Source organism: Triticum dicoccoides, chromosome 3A (genome assembly GCF_002162155.2).
Source record: "Triticum dicoccoides isolate Atlit2015 ecotype Zavitan chromosome 3A, WEW_v2.0, whole genome shotgun sequence".
Taxonomy (NCBI): Eukaryota; Viridiplantae; Streptophyta; class Magnoliopsida; order Poales; family Poaceae; genus Triticum; species Triticum dicoccoides.
Genome location: NC_041384.1, coordinates 221,365,909 through 221,377,313, shown reverse-complemented (window position 1 = coordinate 221,377,313; position 11,405 = coordinate 221,365,909). Strand labels below are relative to the sequence as shown.

Here is an 11,405-nt window from a genome sequence, read left to right as displayed (position 1 = left end):
GCATTAGCACATAGTGAATACATGAACTCCTCAAACTACGATCATCACCGGTAAGTATCCCGATTATTGTCACTTCGGGGTTAACGGATCATAACACATAATAGGTGACTATAGACTTGCAAGATAGGATCAAGAACTCTCATATATTGATGAAAACATAATAGGTTCAGATCTGAAATCATGGCACTCGGGCCCTAGTGACAAGCATTAAGCATAGCAAAGTCATAGCAACATCAATCTCAGAACATAGTGGATACTAGGGATCAAACCCTAACAAAACTAACTCGATTACATGGTAAATCTCATCCAACTCATCACCGTCCAGCAAGCCTAGGATGGAATTACTCACGCACGACGGTGAGCATCATGAAATTAGCGATGGAGGATGGTTGATGATGACGACGACGACGAATCCCCCTCTCTGGAGCCTCGATTGGACTCCAGATCAGCCCTCCCGAGAGGTTTTAGGGCTTGGCGGCGGCTCCGTATCGTAAAACGCGATGAAATCTTCTCTCCTATTTTTTTCTCCCCGAAAGCAGTTATATAGAGTTGGAGTTGGAGTCGGGAGGTCTCCAGGGGGCCCACGAGGTAGGGGGCGCGCCCTAGGGGGGGGCGCCCCCACCCTCGTGGAAAGGGTGTGGGCCCCCTGGTCTTCATCTTTGGCGAGGATTTTTTATTATTTATTGTAAGACATTCCGTGGAGTTTCAGGTCATTCCGAAAACTTTTGTTTTCTGCACATAAAAGAACATCATGGCAATTCTGCTGAAAACAACGTCAGTCCGGGTTAGTTCCATTCAAATCATACAAGTTAGAGTCCAAAACAAGGGCAAAAGTGTTTGGAAAAGTAGATACGATGGAGACGTATCAGGCGCCAATGGCAAAGATATGAGCCTAATGGGCCAAGAGGGGAAACACAGTGGCAAGGAGGGGCTGATGTGCCCCCCAAATGGGCCGAACCAGAAGGGGAAGGAAAGAGGGGAAGAGAGAAGGAAGGGGAAGGATTCGGCCTCCCCCTTCGTTCCCTCCTCCCTCCTCCTTCCTTCCCCCTACGAAAAATATGGTAAGGGGGGCGAATTGGACAAGGCCCCCAAGTAGGATTCCTCCTACTTGAGGCGCCCCCTTGGCTGCTCCCTCTCCCTCCCACCTATATATATGAGGGGGGAGGCGCCTAGAATACACAACAACAACTGTTAGCCATGTGCGGCACCTCCCTCCACAGATTACACTCTCGGTCATATTCTTGTAGTGCTTAGGTGAAGCCCTGCACGGATCACTTCACCATCACCGTCACCATGCCGTCGTGCTAACGGAACTCATCTACTTCCTGGAAACTTTGCTGGGTCAAGAGTTCGAGGGACGTCATCGAGCTGAGCGTGTGCAGAACTCAGAGGTGTCGTACGTTTGGTGCTTGATCGGTCAGAACGAGAAGAATTTTGACTACATCAACCGCGTTGTCAAACGCTTCCGCTTTCGGTCTACGAGGGTACATAGACACATTCTCCCCTCTCGCTGCTATGCATCTCCTAGATAGATCTTACGTGAGCGTGGGATTTTTTTTGAAATTGCATGCTACATTTCCCAACAGTACACCCCTCCACTAGGCCGGCCAGCCCTAGGGAAAGGAAAGGGGGAGGGCAAGTCCCTCCTCCTTCCCTCCTCAAGGGAGAAAGGAAGGGGGGCACCTCCCCCTTCCTTCCCCTGGAGCCTATACAAGGAAGGAAGAGAGGGCCAAGCTAGGGCAAGAGCCCAAGTGGGATTCGGCCCCATTTGGGGCGCCCCTTGGCCTCTCCCCTCTCCCTCCCACCTATATATATATGAGGAGGGGGCTCCTAAAACACACAACATCAATTGTTAGCCGTGTGCGGCGCCCCCTCCACAGTTTACACCCATGTTCATATTCCCGCTGTGCTTAGGCGAAGCCCTGCGCGGATCACTTCACCATCACCGTCACTGATAACCCACAAGTATAGGGGATCGCAACAGTTTTGGAGGGTAGAGTATTCAACCCAAATTTATTGATTCAACACAAGGGGAGCCAAAGAATATTCTCAAGTATTAGCAGCTGAGTTGTCAATTCAACCACACCTGGAAACTTAATATCTGCAGCAAAGTATTTAGTAGCAAAGTAATATGATAGTAGTGGTAACGGTAGCAAAAGGTAACGGTAGAAAAAGTAATGTTTTTGGTATTTTGTAGTGATTGTAACAATAGCAACGGAAAAGTAAATAAGCGAAGAACAATATATGGGAAGCTCGTAGGCAATGGATCAGTGATAGAGAATTATGCCAGATGCGGTTCATCATGTAACAGTCATAACCTAGGGTGACATAGAACTAGCTCCAATTCATCAATGTAATGTAGGCATGTATTCCGAATATACTCATACGTGCTTATGGAAAAGAACTTGCATGGCATCTTTTGTCCTACCCTCCCGTGGCAGCGGGGTCCTAGCGGAAACTAAGGGATATTAAGGCCACCTTTTAATAGAGTACCGGACCAAAGCATTAACACATAGTGTGTAAGTGCATCTAGTGCCCCTTAGTGATTTTGGTGTATTGAAGACTTATAGGTTAAGGGACTAATGCGTTTGTGAGTATACACATGTCTATAAGTCTATGAGGAGTTTGATATTTACAGAGAAAGTCGACCCCTAAAAATGAAGTTCTTCGACCGAAGACTTTGGATTTCTGAAGACTTTGAAAGTGAAGAAATTGGTGTGACCTTGAAGACTTGGTATTCATTCGAGGAACATGAAGCATGAAGACTTTTGTTTTTGTAGTTTCATTTTCTCTTTCTTGAGTCATAGGAAACACCGTACTGTTAAAGGGGGTCAAGGAAATACTAAGAAAAAATTTCCATGTGATTCTCAACTCAAAATCCTACACCTACCAATCCCTTCGAGTGAAGCCATTGGAAATCTCATATAGTCCAGTCATATTCTTCAGTGACAGAGACGATGTTCTTCTGGTCTCTGAGGAATTTGTTCTGACTGAGGAGTTAGGAATTCGCCCGTGCGGATTGCCTACACAGTGAGGAACATGATAGCCCTATGGATTTTGCTACTAAAAATTCCGACCGTTGCTATGCTATGCGCCAGCTGTCCCAAAATATCCATCCACCTAACGGTCATATCATTGAAGGGCATTTATGTCTTATCATGTCGGGCTGCTCCCTAGGCTATAAATAGCCACCCCTACAACCACCAGCTGGTTGACTGCTCCGAGAGAAAGTGACACTTGTCATTTGAGAGCAACCCATCCTCCGAGGACTTTGAGCAAAAATCATCAAGTGAGGAAAAACCCAAACCCAAACACCTACAAACCCCAAGTGATTGAGCATCACTGAAGAGATTGATCCTGCGTGGATCCGATGCTTGTTACCTTTGAAGACTGTGCTTCTTCCAGACGGTTAGGCGTCATGGCCTAGAGAATCCAAGAGGAATTGTGGATCGTCGAGTGACCAAGTTTGTGAAGGTTCGGAAGTCACCTGAAGACTTACCACGAGTGATTGGACAAGGTCTGTGTGACCTTAGTTCAAGGAGAATATGGTGAGGACTTGGTGTCCTGAGCTGCGTGTTCAGGACTGGGTGTCCTTGAGTTTAAATACTTAGGCGCTCCAACCAGACGTACAACTAAGACAACAGTTGGAACTGGTCTACCAAATCATTGTTTTCACCAAGCCTACTGGTTCTATTTCCTCACAACTGTGTTGTGTGTTTGTTCATATATGTGCTTGAAGACTTTGACTGAAGACTTTCTCAATTTCCTCAGTTCAATTTCTTCAGTCTATTTGTCTTCATCCTGTGTTATCCTATGCTTACGCTTCCTGTACTCTGTGCCTGTCTTCATTTCATCATGATGACTATGCTTGTGTTCTATTATGTTTACTTTTGAGTACTTATTCCGCTGCTAGTAGTTCTTCGCTAAGGAATTTCCTCACCGGCAAATTCCTCGGTGAAGAATTTCATAAAAATCGTCTATTCACCCCCCTCTAGTTGATATAACGCACTTTCAATTGGTATCAAAGCAAGGTACTCCCTTGTTTTGTGTGATTTTGGTTTAACCACCTGGAGTTTAGTTATGTCGACCACAGGTATGAAGAAAGTGACATGCCCCATCTTTGATGGTCACGAGTATCCCAAGTGGAAGGCCATGATGAAGAAGCACCTCATGGCGATGAACAGCGAGCTGTGGACCGTCACTGAGATTGGTCTGACCGATCTGTGCAAGATGGCGGAAGCAGATGACATTCGCAAGTACACTCTTCTCAACCTCGCGACGAAGGACGTCATCTGCTCCTGTCTGTCTCAAAATTAGTTCAGGAATATCATGCATCTCGATCATGCGAAGCTTATCTGGGACCATCTCTCTGAGGTCTATGAAGGTCATTGAACCTGTCATGATCCTTGGTTTGAGGACTTCAAGGAATCTCTCAAAGCGATGGCATTCGAACCAGAATCATCATCTTCTACATCATGCCTTATGGCAAAAGATGCTAAGGTAACTGAATGCTACCTATCCGAGTCTAGTGATGATGAATCTGGTGATGAATTTGGACCCAGCTATGTCAAACTTGCTTCCCTTGCCACTAAACAGCAAAGAGCTTTGGAAAAATTTCATTACATGCTAAATAAGAGCGATGCTATGTTGAGTGAAGAAATGGATCAGTCAAAAGCTTTGGCTGAAAGTCTTTAGAGACTTCATACTAAGTATGACACCCTTCAAGATCATCATAACACTCTCTTATCTGATCATGAGAAGATTTCTTATGAGTTTCTTCAAAGAAAGCAAGACCTTGAGAAGCTAAGAGTGAGTTATGAAGATCTTCAGAAGGAGCGCGATTCATTACTTGCTCAACAAATCAGCGCTTCTCAGGAAGAATTTGTTCCTCCTTGTTTGAAATGCATTGAACGTGAATCTGCTAATTCTTCACCTGAATGTTCAAATGCTGCTAATGTTTCAAATTCTTCACATGCCTCTGCTATCACTAATTCCTCATCTGAGGACATTGCTAGTATCACTAATGATGCAGGGTTGAAGGAATTGTACATGGCAGGCATGTACAAAAGCAGGGCCGTATCTCTGCATGTGCAACCGGAGCAGCCGCACAGGGCCCCCAAAACTATGGGGCCCCTAATTTTTCTAAGCATGTACTAATAATAAGTGGATCGCAAACTAATGAACCGTGAAATGAAATTGTAAAGAGAAAAAAATAGCAGTCAACCGTGGAACCACCACCGACTGAGGCCCCACAACCAAACCTGTCTCTCTGCATAACGCAAGGAGAACTCCTGAAGCAGATTACTTATCAAGTTCTACAGTGCTCTTCTCTATCTTCCTTGAGACCTCAGTGCTCAGTGGCAAATCAAACCCCCGAATTAATTCCTTGGAAATTAACTTTACATCGTTCTTTCTCGAGTCTGTGCACCCTCTGGTATCCTAATAGCTCAAAGTTTTTTCTTTTGGTGTTCTGTAATCCTTTGAAATACTGTACTACTACCACATTGCTAAAAAAATCTATACTACTACCACAAATATACAGTGATTAATAAAAATATTTTTATTGGCTTTATTATACAATGGGGCCTAAATTGTGATCTTGCTCTGGGGCCTAGATTTCCGGGATACGGCCCTGTATAAAAGCCTAAAAGGGCATCAGACTCTTTGTGATGTGCTTAAAAAGCAGATCCTCAACAGGAACCCTAGGAAAGAGGGTATTGCCTTTGAGAGGAAACTCAATGTCGATGGTACATATTGGAAGCCTGATCAGTACCCCAAAACTACATGGGTTGCTGCAAAGGGACCTCCAGTTGATCCATCTAACTTATCTGGATTTGCATGTGAATCTCCTCGTTCTGATGATGAGTCATTTGACTCCAACTATAAATTGTTCAAAAATTAGAATGGTGAAATATTTGCTAGATATGTTGGCACTAACTGCAGGAACGGTCCCCCTATGAAGAAAATCTGGGTTCCCAAAAGATGCCTTGAAAATCTTCAGGTGAATGTCATCATGACACCACCTGTGAAGAATAGGAACCCCAGGTCAAATTATTCATATGGACCAAATACTTCATATGGATCCAAGTCCTCATACGGACCAAACTCCTCACACAGATCATATTCCTCAAAAGGATCAAAGTCCTCATATGAACATCATCGTGCTAACCCGTCTGTTTCGCAGAGAAGATCTAAGGATTATGGATATGTGCATTATTCTTCAAATCATTATGTCCATAAGTCCCCGAAGAATTTCTCTGCTTACTCTTATACTTACTCTAACCCCTCTTATGTGAAACGAAATGGAATGGCATCTATGCCACCTTTCTCTTATGGAGCTCGCAGAATGATGAACTCTTAGCCACCCCTTCAGATGTGGGTGGTGAAGAAAAAGAACTAATCTCTTCTGCAGGGTCAGGTCTCCAGACGTACGTAATCGTCTGAAGAATTTGCTAGAGACCTGAGTATGTCTGATAGGATGCAGGCTAATCATGAAGAAATGAACTTTCATTTCTCACGTCCTCATACTTTCTTTTGCTTGATGAAATTGATCTGATGAATTGATGTCATATTCTTCACTGATGAAGTATATGAGTTTGTAAGCTGCACTAATTCATCTGCAGGATGATCAACCCAAAGCCACTGAGTGGGTCCTCGATAGTGGATGTACAAATCACATGACTGGTGACAAGTATCTATTGATGGATGCTCCATTATCTCCGTTGCATATGAAGCATATCATCTTTGCCGACAAAGGCAAAAGTCAGGTATTGGGTCTAGGTAAGGTTGCGATCACAAAGGATTGACACATGGACAAAGTCATGCTTGTTGAGTCCTTAGGATACAACCTTATGTCTGTCTCAATGCTTTGTGATCTTGATATGGTTGTTGTCTTTGGCATGTACCGTTGTGTTGTGGTTATGGAAGCTGACAATTCCAAAGTCTTCGAAGGCTTTAGGAGAGGAGACCTGTATATTATTGATTTCTCTACAGGACCACAACCAGCCGTGTGCATACTTGAAAAAGCTTCAGAAGGCTGGCTCTGGCATCGACGACTTGGTCATGCAGGCATGAGGAATTTGCACACGCTTGCGAAGAAGAAGCATGTCGATGGCATCGAGAATGTCAAATTCCTCAAGGATCACCTATGCGGAGCCTGTGAAGCTGGGAAAATGACAAAGGCTAAGCACCCAGCGAAGACTATCATGACCACTACTCGTCCATTTGAACTGCTTCACATGGATCTCTTCAGTCCTAACCATTATTCTGCAGTCTCAAATGAGGCATCTCAATATGGCTTTGTTATTGTTGATGATTACTCTCGATACACATGGGTACACATTGTTACTTACAAACATGAAGTGCAGGAAGTCTTCAAACGATTTTCCTCGAGGGATTCAACCAACTTTGGTGTGAAGATCAAGCACATCAGAAGTGACAATGAAACTGAGTTCAAGAATTCTGGTCTAAATGACTATCTTGATGAACTTGGTATTACTCATGAGTTATCTACTCCTTATACTCCTCAGCAGAACAGCATCGTGGAGCGCAAGAACATGACTCTTGCTGAGATGGCTCGCACTATGCTTGATGAATACAAAACGCCTCGTCGGTTCTGGATTGAGGCAATTGATACTGCGTGCCACATCATGAACAGAGTATATCTTCACAAATTCTTCAAGAAGACTACCTATGAACTCCTCACTGATAAGAAACCCAATGTAAGTTATTTCAAAGTCTTCGGTCCTAAATGTTGGATTAGAGATCCTCATCACAACTCAAAATTTGCACCGAAAGCACATGAAGGTTTTATGCTTGGTTACGGAAAGGACTCGCACACCTACAGAGTCTTCAACAACGTTCTTCACAAGGTTGTTGAAAATGTAGATGTGCGGTTCGATGAAACTAATGGCTCGCAAAGAGAGCACCTACATACTGTGATAGATGGACCAGCACCTGAGGAAACTATCAAGTTCAAGGCTACTGAGGATGTCATTCCTACTGAAGAATCTGCTGAAGAATTCATTCTAGAACAAGAAGAACGTCAAGCTAATGCACCTGAAGAAAATACTGAAGAAAATGGTGCTGAAGAGAATGCTGGTCAAATTCCTCAATGACAACCAGCTTATCCTCACATTCAAAAGAAGTACAAGTTGAAAAGATCATCAATGACATCAAAGCGCTAGGTCCTCTCACACGCTCAAAAGCTTCACATTTATCTAACTTTTGTGGGCACTATGCTTTTGTCTCTATCACAGAGCCCACTAAGGTAGATGAAGCATTTCTGGAGCCTGAGTGGATTCAGTCCATGCAAGAAGAATTACATCAGTTCGAGCTCAACAATGTCTGGGAACTGGTCAAATGTCCAGATCCTCGCAAGCACAATATCATTGACACAAAGTGGATCTACCGCAACAAGCAAGATGAAAATGGCCTTGTGGTGAGGAATAAGGCACGGCTCGTAGCTCAAGGCTACACATAGGTTGAAGGAATTGATTTCGATGAAACTTTTGCACCTGTTGCTAGACTTGAGGCTATTCACATATTACTTGCTTATGCTAACCATCATGATATCACTTTATATCAAATGGATGTGAAAAGTGCATTCCTCAATGGTAAGCTTGAGGAAGACGTATATGTTGCTCAACCCCCAGGTTTTGAAGATCCAAAGAATCCTGACAAAGTCTTCAGGCTCAACAAGGCCCTCTATGGCCTCAAGCAGGTCCCACGGGCGTGGTATGATACCTTGAAGGAATTCTTCATGAAGAAAGGCTTCAAACCCGGTTCACTCGACCCTACTCTTTTCACTAAATCTTATGATGGTGAATTGTTTGTGTGCCAAATATATGTTGATGATATTATCTTTGGCTGTACTGACCAACGTTATAGTAATGAATTTGCCTATATGATGAGTGAAGAATATCAAATGTCTATGATGGGAGAGTTGAAATTCTTCTTAGGTCTTAAAATTCGTCAACAACGCAATGGCATATTCATATCTCAGGAGAAATACCTCAAGGATGTACTGAGGAAATTCGGCATGCAAGATTGCAAAGGCGTCAAAATTCCTATGCCCACAAATGGCCATCTGTGCACTGATGAAAATGGTATCAACTTTGATCATAAGGTATACCGCTCCATGATTGGCTCTTTATTGTACTTATGTGCATCTAGGCCAGACATAATGCTTAGTGTTTGCATGTGTGCCCGATTTCAAGCTACACCGAAGGAATCACACCATAAGGCTGTGAAGCATATTCTTCGATATCTAGCTCACACACCAACACTTGGATTATGGTACCCCAAGGGCTCGGCTTTTGATCTCATTGGATATTCTGACTCTGACTATGCTGGTGATCGTGTGGACCGCAAGTCAACATCTGGTACATGTCATTTCCTCGGACGATCTTTGGTCTGTTGGTCCTCGAAGAAACAGAACTGTGTATCACTATCTACTGCTGAAGCTGAGTACATTGCCGCTGGTTCTTGCTGTGCTCAATTCCTATGGATGAAGCAAACTCTCAAGGACTACGGCGTCAACATGAAGAATGTGCCTCTCTTCTGTGACAATGAGAGTGCCATCAAGATTGCTCACAACCCAGTTCAGCACTCGAAGACTAAGCACATTCAGATTCGTCATCATTTTCTTCGTGATCATGTGTTGAAGGGCGACATTTCTATTGAGCATGTGAAGACTGAAGAACAGCTAGCCGATATCTTCACAAAGCCCTTGGATGAGAAGAGATTTAGCAAGTTGCAGTGTGAGCTAAATATCCTAGAATCTTCAAATGTTCTTTGAAAAGGATACTCATCCTAACACTTATGCAAAATTGATGACTTAGATGTGCAACACATGAAGAAACGTTTTTCTTCAATCAATGAAGAATAACACTCTAAGTATGAAGAAATTAACGAAGAATTGATTCTCAGAACCCTACGATAATTGTACGCGGTGTCTGAAATTATCATTCTTATACGGTGGGTCACGCCACCACCAAAAGTTGAAATTCCTCAGTTGTTCAATATTCTTCAACTTTGCATTGTCTTCACTGTTTACGTCCTCTACAACATTCACTTATTGCTAATTCTTCAAGTTGGTTTTTCTTCTAAGTGAATGTGACCGGACCCTTCCCCCTCTATGCTAAACTCAACCCAATCTATTCACTAATTATTTACGTGCGTTCTAGTTGAAACTCGTTCAAAATCTTCACTGTGTCCTTGTCAGCTGAAAAAATTGCGAACGGAACTTTAAAACCTATCTTATCTAAATTTTCGGCTTTGCCGCTCAAACCATTCCGCATCCCATGATACACTTATCCATTCACCCACGATCGCACACGATCTCCACCTCTCAGTACGTGGGTGACACATGTCAAGTGAATGAGAAGGGTCAGGGGCACGTTCGTCCAATTTCTTCGGGCGAACGGTTTTCACCATGGCTATAAATACCCCTCTTCCCCTTCCTCACTTCTTTTACTCCGCTCGGCCTCTCTCCGCCTCGAGCTTCTCAAACCCTAGCGCCGCTGCTACTTCATCGTCACCGGTGAGGAAGAGCTTCACTACGTCAACCTCGTCGCCGCCGTACTCGCGCCGGCCGCGGAAATCTTCACTCCGCCGCCGTCGTAGCTGTCTTCCTCCACCGAGTTAGGGCGTGGAAGATCTACACAGACGAACATCACTTCTCCACCTCACTGTTTGTCGTGTTCTTCGTCCAGGGTAATTAAAAGTTACGTTTACTGCCCTCTTTGATTCAAATGATTATCTACAAAATCTTCAAAGGTGTTTTTCTTCATTTCTTCACACACTAAACACCTCACAAGTCATCTGCTCTTGATTCGTTTCTCTAAGCATCATTTTTCTTCAAGATTCCTCAATTGTGTGGATCTTCGATCTATACAACTCTGGAACCTAAGACAAAGAACGCTTAGTGAAATTCTTCAAGACTCATCTGTTCAAATTCCTCAAACTTGTCCTTTTTACAAAACCTTCTAAGAACGCATATGACCTCTCCAAATTCCTCGCAACTATACTCTGTTCACAGGTATTCATGTCAGCTGCTAAATCACTAGGTTCTCATGAACTTAACTCATTTGCAGCATTCCTCGAAGAAAAGTTGCATACTTCTTCAGAGAATTCAATTGTTCAAATTCCTCAACTGAAGAAAATGGCTGATGGTAAGAAGCCACAGAAAGGAGGAAAGAGGGCTGAGGTCAACACATCGTTTGAAATCCCTGATGATATATACAAGGATTACTGCACTCCTGATGAAGCCAAGTTTGGAAAACAGGACAAAAATCAGCGCAAGGTGCGCTTACAGAGGATAGAAAGGAGATGGGCAAGAGAATGGAGGGAGTATAGGTATGTAACTCCAAAATACATGAAGAAATTCGCACTCAATCCTCCAT

The 11,405-nt window shown here is 43.6% G+C and overlaps 1 pseudogene; it reads left to right on the top strand.

The window, feature by feature from the left end:
• Window positions 1-4,095: 4,095 nt before the first annotated feature.
• The window catches only part of LOC119272174, a 42,524-nt pseudogene continuing 35,214 nt past the window's right edge, over window positions 4,096-11,405 (top strand).